Here is a 13,813-nt window from a genome sequence, read left to right as displayed (position 1 = left end):
ATGTCTATAGCCTGTGCGTCTACGTGGCAATCTTTTATATTTCAAATAGTTTTTATCCAACAAACTCCGCCAGGTCGACATTTCTACAAAATCAACGCTTTTTACTCTAAGAAAAAGAAATGATTTAGGAGGAAGTGAAGGGGGCATGAAGGAAGAACAAGAATTGAAAGAGGGGTCAAGGAGGAGAAAGAGGTAAATGAAAAAAAGAGGCGGACAAAAAGGAAAATAGGAGACAGGGAATGAAGGAGAGGAGAAGATATACGTTTTAGAGATGGAAGTAGAAATACAGGAATATGATGGAATACTGGCGATGGAGGAGTGACCAAGGCGCAGCGAAATGTTTGGCTGGGAAAGCGAAACAAGTTTTCCTGCACTTGTCTCTTCCAACTGGATGCCGTCGGGGCGTCTTCATCAATTCTCATGACTTCACCTTCACATGGCCTTTAAGCATATTGTGACGAATATTATCAACAGCTAAGGGATACTATCATCTCTAAGCCAATACTAAGCAGTTCCTTGTATGCACATCAACAAATCAATAATTATGTATATACCTATGTCCATACAAGCAGCGGAGAGCAACGCACAAACACATGCATATATCTGAGATACTCCCAAAAGTAGGCAATCATTTGTGGAAGTACACTCACATATACACGCGCATATGAGAAGCTATGACGTGCATCTGTAGTTATAGCTGGTAATTCTGTAGCTGGTAACTAAGTTAAATTCTAGAAACGCCTAGAAGTATGCGAACGAGGAAATCACAGAGCATAAAAGGAGGTAAAGCTAAGAATCAGTAATCAGTTTGATTTAAGTACGCTATCTGTTGAGAAGTAGAAGTGTTATTGTGAAGTACTTTAATAAAGGCCATTTTGCATTATTGAATAGTGGAGTTATTTATTCAAGAATTTAGTGATTGGAACGTTGGTAGAGGATTTGGAATAAGCGGAACTGCACTAAATTCGTTGCAATATATTCCCTGCTCTATGCTCATATCTGTGTAAAGCTCATCCAGGTTATCATTTATCTTCTTCGGTACACGCCGTTGGCATCACGCGAAGGATCGATATTATTTCGCAAAACATCTATCTTTAATACTCGAAGGGCTATCTTAAAACTGGTCCTAAAGCCATTTTATGACGGGCCTTCAAGTTTTTCTGTGGAAGGCACATTGTGTGTGAAGGTGTTAAGGCTTCGGCGAACTCCACAGCGCCTTAGTAAGTGGATGAGTAGTTCAGGGACTTACTTACTTAATTGACGCTTAACCGTTTAAACCATTATGGCCATCCAACAAGACGCGCCAGTCGCTTCACCAAGGGAGTTAAAATCGTTTTCCACTTGGTCCTTCCAGTGGCGGTCGCCTTCTTCCTTTGGTTCCGTAGGCGGGTTACGATAAAAATACTTTCTTAGCGGGGGCATCATTTTCCATTCGAACAACAGACGAGCCAACGTAGCCACTTTGTTTTTATTTGCTGGACTATGTTTATGTCTGCGTAAAGCTTGTACAGCTCATCATTAAATCCTTTTCGGCACTCGATAATAATAAAGGATGATTTGCAGCTTGGAAGCATATGTGTCGGTATTTGAACCCCGCTGCCTTGGAAAGTAACGGCGGTTATACCCCAACAAGATGCGCTGCTATGGCGGATCGCTGAAGAAGCTTTGTCAGGTAGGTGGAATGCACCACCAACACAACTCACTAAAATAGTAAAAATATGAAGGAGAGAAAAAAAAAGCTCGTAAGCAAAGGAAAATGTAAGTTTTACAAGGATAAGTTGGTCTTGGACAAGTCAAGGAGGAGCAGCAGGGAATTTAATGGAGCCCTCTTACAGCTTCAGACAACACTAAGAATTATCCATCATTTGGGAGCCTTTGCTGAATCAACCGATGAAAATAATGGGCGCTTAACATGGTCGTATTCGTTAATTTACTGAGGTCGAACAAGTTTGCCGAAGGAAAAGGTAGCGTGAAACCTCTCTACTGCAACCGGCGATAGTTCCACTTTTGATTCATAGAAACGTTACAGCCCCAGTGGTATGATGAAGGCTAGCTGCTTCGACAAGATATTTAGACCTAAATCTGAAAGACGAAGGGACCTTAGGAGCGGAAAAGCAGATACAACGAAAACTGGAAGCTAGAAAGGGAGAAATAGTGTCGATAGCCGACAAAAAATAGGACAAGCGAAATGTCGAAGTGTTTGACGGATGTCAATCAAAACGTGGAAATCTCCAGAAAGGGGGATTTATGGTCAGGATGTTGCGGGACGAAATAAATAAACCGCTTTGATTATTCGATTAAGACGGTAGCCATCGAACGGCCTCCTTCTTTGCTTTTAATTAATCAATTCTATTTCCAAACAATTTTATAGTTCTTAAAAATTTTAATTCTATGTCATAGTAGGCCCTCAGATCGCTAGAGATTTTGAAATAATTCTAGAAGTGACCACGCTGTCGCCGACAATTTACGAAGCTTTCGGCGAAGTCTTCAAATATTATGATTAGCTTCCCTGGAAGCGACCGTTGAATCTGACTCTAATATAAGTCTCCACACTTCACCGTCATGTATTCCATCTTGACCGATTACTCTTCGCGTAGAACTTCTTCAATGAATGATGAGTCTCCGCATTCTTAACAGCTTTTGTAAAGTGAACTTGCTAATTTAAGACATCGTGAAGAAGCAAAAATATAGTCAAGGTACCTGAGACGTCTTAGTAATTTCGATAGGTCCGAACCAAGTTCGTTGCGCTAAATTTCCTAAAGTAGGTCGTCCAAGAGCATTCATATGAAAATAATAGCTTTTCTTATATGTATTTCGCAGCTTCCCATGACGATTTCATCAACAACCTCTTTCCCTTTATTGATGTCAACGATGATTATGCCGATTGAAACTTGCGGGGATTCAAGGGGTTGATAAGCCCAGCACAAAGCTTTATAGCTTCAGAGCTTCCCCAACCCAATTATCAACCTCACCTACGCCAGGGAAATCCTATTACAAATATGAATGTATCATATACACATTCATCAGACGAGACTCCGGCGACCCCAAATACTTCATGGAGTTAGAGGATAGGGGTCGGTGTCGGGATGGCCTAGAAGATCTAATGTGATCACATAATCGTTCCCGAAATGTTTGGGCTAGTACCTTAATGGTGCTTGTCACCGGAACGTACCGGATCTTTATCTGGAAAAGGACTACGACACCGATAACACTACCCAATGCCTTCGGGGAGTGTATTTATCGTTAATACAACAACAACAACACAACAACATTCAAACTTGCGTATAGAGTTGATACGTTAGCGTGTTTCATACCCCTTAATTTGTTATAAAAGCGATGGCTACTACGCAGTATTAAGCATGGGTGACACTGCGCTTGGGGTGTGTAGTTGTGTTAGCACCGTACTCGGAGTTGACAGCGCTGGCATCAAGTAAAATAATACACTATCACAAAGAGGAGTTATAACCGTCACTATACTGCCGGAATCAAAAATTAACAAATTAACGCAGCACCAAATTAAAATCATTAAGCACCGCCGGTTACAAGGGCAGCTTAAGATATATTAACATTTTTCAACTTAAATCTCAACAAACTTAGCACATTCAGCATAAAAGGTAAAGAGGTCGTCCACAAAAAGACGCAGCGCCAAAAATGAAATAAATAAAGGTGATGAAAATATGAGTTACTAGAATACGAGATGTTGTAAGCGATAAAATGCGCCACGTGACGCTAATGCGTTGAAGTGTTGGTGCGGCAGCAACGCAAAAGTTTTACTATTACCCATGCTTTCGGAGATCGCATATGGTGCCACGAAATGTTCCACTGTCGAGGTCATCTGCGTAGACAACCACCAGCCATTGGCTTCCAGCTCCACAAGAAGATCATAGACTTCCATTACCCAGACAAGAGGAGGTAAAACACCCCTCCCCACTCCGCTGCGAAAGCACCGTATTTAGTGCATTTTCATTCATTGTTCCGATCAGGCTCCAAATCATGCTTATAAGTAAATTTGTTTTGAGTTATTGAGGCCCAATATGATGGTCCGAGTCATTATTAGGACCTTCCAGATTTCGTAAAATGCGGTCTTGGAGTTATGCCCGACATCGAGCATTTTATCACTGATTGCTCATTGAGCCATAGATTTTTGATAGCTTTGTCGGTTTTCCGATCTGGAACCTGATAATAATGACACTTATAAATCAAGATGCGTCAAAGGTGAGGGGGCTTTACCAGGTAAAGTCCTTTATTTTTTTTTCGAAATTATAGAAACCAACATTAACGTGGTCACCAAGACTAGATATCGATGATTCCTTTCATGATAAAGTTAATCGTATTTGAGATAGCCTAGTGTATTGCAAAGTTGGAACCAAACCGAACTCCTCATGGATCTAGGGGTGGGAGGGCGGTATGGCCTAGAAGGTCGCATGTGGTCACAACAAATCGTTGCCGTGATGGTCAGGCTTGGTACCGGAACGTACCGGATCTGGATCTCAGGCAAATGACCATCAACATCGATAACACTCCCCAAGGCATTCGGGGACTGTCCTTGTCGCTACAACAACAACAACAACTATTTGCTTTACAATCGTATGGGGAGCCGTTCATGCTATGGTGACGGGCAAGACTTGAATTATAAAAGTACGAATGTGGTTAAAGTGTGTTAGAAGAATTATTATTACGCAAAACTTGGAAAATTAACAATTATTTGTTTTGTGGCCAATTACAAAGATATCTGAAGTCAAAACTGGTCTAATAATAAAAAATTGGAGGAAAAAGAAAAACGGAGAAACATTTTGAAAGTTGCGGTAAGGGAAAGAACTGAATCCTAAAGACTGGGGTTGGAAATTAATAAATAACATTTGGAACTAAGAGTATGGCCTTAACTCTTCATGCTCCTGAAAAACTTCTTAACACTATTTTTTGACAATTGCAAGAAAGGTTGTAGTGCCAAATGCGGCTGTAGAAAAGGTCAGTCTTGCTCAAATGTTCATTTGAGTAAAATCATTTGATTTTGATGAAGAGACAACTGATAGATCTTCATTTGAACTATTTATGAACAGCCGCAAGAGAGGAAGAAGAAGAGTATGAATCAGCTTAAAGTAAAGAAGAAATCAAAATAAGAATTAAAGTCAACGACCATTATTAATCCGAATAATCTACATGCAGTTACATAAATAATATTTCAAGAACGGCATACTCAGAGAAAATTTTGAGGACCATTTTAGTAGAGAAGTTCGAAATCTACTTTGGTCTAAGTTATTTTTTGATAACATTTACCATTTTCGAGAAAAATATATTATATATCCAAAATTTCGCTTTCTCATATATTTTGTTATTTGATCAATATTTTTATGTCTAAATTGACTGGACTACCGGACTATCAATCTTCCATACAAAATACAAATTCGTAAGTAATAGGTTTTGCTTGGTATCTCGAATTTAATTTCCAATGTAACAGTTGACAATCAAAAGTAAATCATTTTCAATAATTTACGAAAAAAATAAAAATATGAATTCCAAAAAATTTTGGACTATTGGCGGGGTACCACCCATATTTAGAAGAAGAAAATTTGAAAGCTTTACAAGCCGTAAATCAAAAGCCATCAAACATTGCAATTTGACAGAAACATTATCCTTGCAAAACTATATAGACACAGTGCAGACAACTGAAATCGGTTAAAGACTACGCCCACCTTTCCTAAAGATCTAACCTTAACGAATTTTGCAAATACTCTCATTTGTGTTTCAAACCAACTTTTGTTTCAAATGTATCCACAGAAAATGAAACTACAAATTAATATTAATTTTTAAAATGTTGGTAATACACTCAGAGAAAAATGCCGTTCTAAAATCCAGCACCACCGGACTCAATTGAAGCTTTTATGTTCTTACTTTTTTGTTCTTGCAAAACGAACGACCTGTTCTCAAAACAACAACCTTGTTCTTGAAGTGACAACCATTTTCTTGAAAAGAGAACGGCTGGTCTTAAAATATGAACAAATGTTCTATTAATGAGAACGATGATCTTAAATTAAGCACAATGTTCTTAAAATAAGTTCAAGAAAAAAGAAACGGTACAATTCGTGTGCACTACAATGTTAAATATAACATTTGGCACAAACTATTGAGCAGTTGTACTGGCCCAGCGGCTATGATGTTGCGCTTGCGATCGTATGGCGCGAGTTCGATCACCGACAAACTCTGAAGTTTTTTAAAACAATTTTTTTATATTCAATTTTTTTTAACTCTTATTTTTCGTCCAGTTCCATTCACATATGCACAGGTAATTCTCAAACTTGTTATGAAATGTTTTAAGTATATATTCAGATTGCATCATCAAATAAGAAAAATTTCTCGATAAGAGAAATATATGAAAAAATGCATAATATGCGTTTTTTCAAACCTTTTGGATTTTAATAATAGTTTTTTTGTTATTAATATTTCTTATTAATGACAAAAAAATTATTTATTAATAAAAAATAAATAAATAAATGGTTAATAATTAAAAAATTACATTCCTCCCACCAATGATCAAGCACAATCCGTTCTTGAATTGAAACCGAAATCTGTTAAATCGACCACAAATCGTTCTCTAAGCGTGAGAACGAAAACTCTTAAATCAAGCACAAGTAGTGCTTGAAATGAGCACAGAAGGTTCACACATCAATACCAGACTGGTCATAAAATACGAACGGTGTGATTGGAAAAATTGTACTTAAAAGAAGCCCATAGGTCACTAGTTAAGAAAAAACGTACTTAACAGACTTTTGTCAACGAATGTTCTTAATTTTGAACTTTTTTCGTTCATTTTAGAACGATTTTTTCTCTGAGTGTAGGTAAAATATGAGCAGCTAGTTAAGCAAACATTTTAAAATTTGTAAATAACGCAATGTACCGGTCGTCTGCAAAAATTTTTGAAAAACACTATTAAGCAAATGATTTAACTACTCGAACAGCGATTTAACAGGTGATCCAGACTGTTTACTATTGTGAACGTTTTTTTCAAACATTCGCCACTTGTATGTACTCACAATGTTTGGCATAACCATTTTTTTAATAATGTGAAAATTCCCAAGCTCAAATGAATTCATAAATTCATTCACGTGTCGATATTTAATGTTCGATTTTACACGAACATAGACTTTCTTACTTGTTTTAGGAAAGTCTAAGCGTTTTATTGGTCGGGTTTGGATATAAGGATTTTTTTCAGTAGAACTTGCCTGTACACCATTTCCATATAATGTCTGGCACTTACCGCTGTACCTGATGTTTCTGAAATATCTTCCGACAGTTTTACAGCACTTTCCGAGATGTCACTTCTATAATATTAATATCTCCGACCCGGTGGAAGATTTTTCCTTTCTATCCTTGTAAACACATGAACCCCAACTTGTACATTTCCTTCTGACGGTAAAAGTCTAGTTGAGGGGTCGACTGCTAATACGCTACCAAAAATATCGAGAGAGGTGTCAAACGACGCACGCGCCTTGACATCAGTATTACTAATCCGAAGGCGGAAAATAAAAATTTTAGCTCGTTCAAAAGATATTAACGAAAAACCGAGAAATTACCCGCGGGTCCCTCCGAAAACTTTCTGCGTTGGCGACCTTCGGCCGCGCTCATAAAAAATTATCCTGGGTGGGTCCAACACCGGTTTGGATACCAAAACTATATCCGCGCAATACATTTATGTTCACAATTTTTGGGGGGGGCACCAACATTACAACAACCACATGAAAATCGCCAACTTCAACTGCAAATATCTCCGGAGATAAAATTTTTCTTTACCGCCTTCGGATTATTGTTGGCGAGGTCAATACGCGTCTTTTGACACCTCTCCCGATATTTATGGTAGCGTATTAGCAGCCGACCCCTCAACTAGACTTTTACCCTTTTGACTACACATACACAGTTTTTGCAGAACGGCAAGTTTTCTTTTTAAAGCAGAGTTCACTTAAAAAATTTGTCAAAAATTCATCAGTTTGACCCCTCATGTCACGTTAACTCTGAGTTAAAAAGATAACTTACTATTCTGCAAGTGGGCCTAAGAATCTAAATTCGTCTGCTGTCCAATAAAATGGACAAATTATTTCCATATAAACGCCATCAAATGTAATCTTAATCACACTATACCCTATAAGTAGTCCCGTATGCGATGCTGAACGCATTCGATTTGTTGCAGGGATTTATGCGTACGCATATACATACATACATATGTATGGATGTATGCATGTAGGTATTTACGAAGATATTGTTGTACGCAAGCGAGCTGTTTATTCGTTTGCCGTTTACTAATGCTGCACTTAAATGTTGCACTTACTGTGTGGCACTGAATGGAATCCGAAAATGATTGAAGACGACATAATGTACTGGATGTGTGCAGCATTCAAAGTTCACGTGACATGATGCCATGGTTTATAAGATAAATACTTAAATCAATCGATTGTTTCTTCATTTGGGTTTTAGGAAAGTATCTATTACAATGGCAAGTAAATAATAACAAGTAAGGAAGGCTAAGTTCGGGTGTAACCGAACATTACATACTCAGTTGAGAGCTGTGGAGACAAAGTAAGGGAAAATCACCATGTTGTAAAAAGAACCTAGGGTAACCCTGGAATGTGTTTGTATGACATGTGTATCAAATGGAAGGTATTAAAGAGTATTTTAAGAGGAAGTGGGCCATAGTTCTATAGATGGACGCCATTTAGGGATATCGCCATAAAGGTGGACCAGGCCTGACTCTAGAATTTGTTTGTACGATATGGGTATCAAATGAAATGTGTTAATGATAATTTTAAAAGGGAGTGGGCCTAAGTTCTATAGGTGGACGCCTTTTCGAGATATCGCCATAAAGGTGGACCAGGGGTGACTCTAGAATTTATTTTGTACGATATGGGTATCAAATGAAAGGTATTAATGAGTATTTTAAAAGGGCGTGGGCCTAAGTTCTATAGATGGACGCCGTTTCGAGATATCGCCATAAAGATGGACCAGGGGTGACTCTAGAATTTGTTTGTACGATATGGGTATCAAATGAAAGGTGTTAATGAGTATTTTAAAAGGGCGTGGGCCTTAGTTCTATAGGTGGACGCCTTTTCGAGATATCGCCATAAAGGTGGACCAGGGGTGACTCTAGAATTTGTTTGTACGATATGGGTATCAAATGAAAGGTGTTAATGAGTATTTTAAAAGGGCGTGGGCCTTAGTTCTATAGGTGGACGCCTTTTCGGAATATCGTTATAAAAGTGGACCAGGGGTGACTCTAGAATGCGTTTGCACAATATGGGTATCAAATGAAAGGTGTTAATGAGTATTTTAAAAGGGAGTGGGCCTTAGTTCTATAGGTGGACGCCTTTTCGAGATATCGCCATAAAGGTGGACCAGGGGTGACTCTAGAATTTGTTTGTACGATATTGGTATCAAATGAAAGGTGTTAATGAGTATTTTAAAAGGGCGTGGGCCTTAGTTCTATAGGTGGACGCCTTTTCGAGATATCGCCATAAAGGTGGACCAGGGGTGACTCTAGAATTTGTTTGTACGATATGGGTATCAAATGAAAGGTGTTAATGAGTATTTTAAAAGGGCGTGGGCCTTAGTTCTATAGGTGGACGCCTTTTCGAAATATCGCCATAAAGGTGGATCAGGGGTGACTCTAGAATTTGTTTGTACGATATGGGTATCAAATGAAAGGTATTAATGAGTATTTTAAAAGGGCGTGGGCCTAAGTTCTATAGATGGACGCCGTTTCGAGATATCGCCATAAAGATGGACCAGGGGTGACTCTAGAATTTGTTTGTACGATATGGGTATCAAATGAAAGGTGTTAATGAGTATTTTAAAAGGACGTGGGTCTTAGTTCTATAGGTGGACGCCTTTTCGAAATATTGCCATAAAGGTGGACCAGGGGCGACTATAGAATTTGTTTGTACCATATGGGTATCAAATGAAAGGTGTTAATGAGTATTTTAAAAGGGAGTGGGCCTTAATTCTATAGGTGGACGCCTTTTCGGAATATCGTTATAAAATTGAACCAGGGTTGACTCTAGAATGCGTTTGTACAATATGGGTATCAAACGAAAGGTGTTAATAAGTGTTTTAAAAGGGAGTGGGCCTTAGTTCTATAGGTGAACGCCTTTTCGGAATATCGTTATAAGAGTGGACCAGAGGTGACTCTAGAATGCGTTTGTACAATATGGGTATCAAATGAAAGGTGTTAATGAGTATTTTAAAAGGGCGTGGGCCTTAGTTCTATAGGTGGACGCCTTTTCGAAATATCGCCATAAAGGTGGACCAGGGGCGACTCTAGAATTTGTTTGTACGATATGGGTATCAAATGAAAGGTGTTAATGAGTATTTTAAAAAGGAGTGGGCCTTAGTTCTATGTGTGGACGCCTTTTCGAGATATCGCTATAAACGTGGACCAGGGGTGACTCTAGAATTTGTTTGTACTATATGGGTATCAAATGAAAGGTGTTAATGAGTATTTTGAAAGGGAGTGGGCCTTAGTTCTATAGGTGGATGCCTTTTCGAGATAGCGCCATAAACGTGGACCAGGGGTGACTCTAGAATTTGTTTGTACAATATGGGTATCAAATGAAAGGTGTTAATGAGTATTTTAAAAAGGAGTGGGCCTTGGTCCTATATGTGGACGCCTTTTCGAGATATCGCCATAAACGTGGACCAGGGGTGACTCTAGAATTTGTTTGTACTATATGGGTATCAAATGAAAGGTGCTAATGAGTATTTTAAAAGGGTGTGGGCCTTAGTTCTATAGGTGGACGCCTTTTCGAAATATCGCCATAAAGGTGGACCAGAGGTGACCCTAGAATTTGTTTGTACGATATGGGTATCAAATGAAAGGCGTTAATGAGTATTTTAAAAGGGCGTGGGCCTTAGTTCTATAGGTGGACGCCTTTTCGAAATATCGCCATAAAGGTGGGCCAGGGGTGACTCTAGAATTTTTTTGAACGATATGGGTATCAAATGAAAGGTGTTGATGAGTATTTTAAAAAGGAGTGGGCCTTGGTTCTATATGTGGACGCCTTTTCGAGATATTGCCATAAACGTGGACCAGGGGTGACTCTAGAATGTGTTTGTACGATATGGGTATCAAATTAAAGGTATTAATGAGGGTTTTAAAAGGGAGTGTCCCTTAGTTGTATATGTGAAGGCGTTTTCGCCTCATCAACATCATCTGTCGGGTACCGCTAATTTATTTATATATGTAATACCACGAACAGTATTCCTTCCAAGATTCCAAGGGCTTTTGATTTCGCCCTGCAAAATTTTTTCATTTTCTTCTACTTAATATGGTAGGTGTCACACCCATTTTACCAAGTTTTTTTCTAAAATTATATTTTGCGTCAATAGACCAATACTATTACCATGTTTCATCCCTTTTTTCGTATTTGGTATATAATTATGGCATTTTTTTCATTTTTCGTAATTTTCGATATCGAAAAAGTGGGCGTGGTCATAGTCGGATTTCGGCCATTTTTAACACCAATACAAAGTGAGTTCAGATAAGTACGTGAACTAAGTTTAGTAAAGATATATCAATTTTTGCTCAAGTTATCGTGTTAACGGCCGAGCGGAAGGACAGACGGTCGACTGTGTATAAAAACTGGGCGTGGCTTCAACCGATTTCGCCCTTTTTCACAGAAAATAGTTATCGTCCTAGAATCTAAACCTCTACCAAATTTCACAAGGATTGGTAAATTTTTGTTCGATTTATGGCATTAAAAGTAGCCTAGACAAATTAAATGAAAAAGGGCGGAGCCACGCCCATTTTGAAATTTTCTTTTATTTTTGTATTTTGTTGCACCATATCATTACTGGAGTTGAATGTTGACATAATTTACTTATATACTGTAAAGATATTAACTTTTCTTTTAAAATTTGAATTAAAAAAAATTTTTTTTAAAAAGTGCGCGTGGTCGTTCTCCGATTTTGCTAATTTTTATTAAGCAGACATATAGTATTAAGGCTAACGTTCCTGCCAAATTTCATCACGATATCTTCAACGACTGCCAAATTACAGCTTGCAAAACTTCTAAATTACCTTCTTTTAAAAGTGGGCGGTCCCACGCCCATTGTCCAAAATTTTACTAGTTTTCTATTCTGCGTCATAAGTTCAACTCACCTACCAAGTTCCATCGCTTGATCCATATTTGGTAATGAATTATCGCACTTTTTCAATTTTTCGAAATTTTCGATATCGAAAAAGTGGGCGTGGTTATTGTCCGATATCGTTCATTTTAAATAGCGATCTGAGATGAGCGCCCAGGAACCTATATACCAAATGTCATCAAGATACCTCAAAATTTACTCAAGTTATCGTGTTAACGGACAGATGGACGGACGGACGGACATGGCTCAATCGAATTTTCTTTCGATACTGATGATTTTGATATATGGAAGTCTATATCTATCTCGATTCCTTTATACCTGTACAACCAACCGTTATCCAATCAAAGTTAATACACTCTGTGAGCTCTGCTCAACTGAGTAAAAAAATAAAGACATTTTTAATACACCTAGATCAAATGATTTTTATTTGAGTAAATTTAATTATAAAATTGTTTTTTAATTTCTTTATATTAGTTTCGGAAAAACATCCGCCAATTTGCATGCAAATTTGGAGGCTCTTTTGCACAGAGCCAGAGTCTTGAAACTTGGAACATACATCGAAAACCGGAGACAATTTAACGTGAGGGGAAAAACTGTGCTAGGTTGTCCAGGAATCGTGAAAATTGTAAAAAACGGCCGAATTTGGAACGAAGATTTGGGTTTATTACATTGTTATATTTAGGATAAAAGAGTTTTCTAAATGCGACAGGGGTTGAGGTATTTAGAGATATTTAAAAAGTTCGATCACAAAATGTGTAATCTTGCGACCGCTATTTGAGTAACTGCCCGCAGAGATAGATTCTTGAAATTAAGAATTACTTCAGAACCCGATGACAGCGCAAAATAAAGGAAACAAATTTAACCAGGGCGTCCAGAGATCGTGAAAATTCAAAACATGGTCCGATCTTGGATTGCTTTTACGTAACTACTCATTGAGTTAGAAACATGAAACCTTATACATAGTTCAGGTCACCTTGATAAAGAAAGGAAGCAATTAATGTAATTATAAAGGCAACTTATTTTTAAGCTGCTTTGTAAGTCGAAAAAGAGATTCTGCGTGTCGATTCTCTTATCGAAGGACTTCTTAAGTCGTGAAAATCTGATAGGTGTAGACTTGCGGGGACTTAACTCGAACCGATTATGTCCAACTAACTTGTTGACCTTGAGCTTCAGTTTTTCTTTCGCACGTTGCCTGAGATAGAAACTTAAACGCAACATAAAAAAGGTTCGGTTTCGCAATAATTAGATTGGTTCGCAGGATGCCCGGCCGGGCAGACCACACTTAAATTTCATCTGTTGGCATGCACTTACATACATCACAATGGTTTGCATAATGTTGATGCATTTTGGTAACGATGATTTAACACCTCTTCTCCTCTGTGTTTGAACAGTTCGGGGTTTATTCCGTGGCTTTTTAATCGGGATATTGGCATCCTCGCTTTTGTCATAGTAATTGAAGCGTCCATAAATGAAGCGCGCTCTTTGAATCAGTTACCAGGTCGCCATTATCATTCATGCAGGAATTTGAATTTGCTCCCCTGTTGAAAGCTTGCGCTCCCATGCACCCCGGGTTGCTGCCCGTATGTCGTATGGCCGTATTGGTAGCGCCTCTATTCGGCGTGGCGGTTAGATATGCACTCCCGATACTCGGTTACATCGTTTGATCGAAGATTGCTCTCAGTGA

The sequence above is a fragment of the Eurosta solidaginis genome, chromosome 4, assembly GCF_040869045.1.
Source record: "Eurosta solidaginis isolate ZX-2024a chromosome 4, ASM4086904v1, whole genome shotgun sequence".
Lineage (NCBI taxonomy): Eukaryota > Metazoa > Arthropoda > Insecta > Diptera > Tephritidae > Eurosta > Eurosta solidaginis.
The sequence above is the reverse complement of the archived record's forward strand: the minus strand, read 5'-3'. Positions refer to the sequence as shown.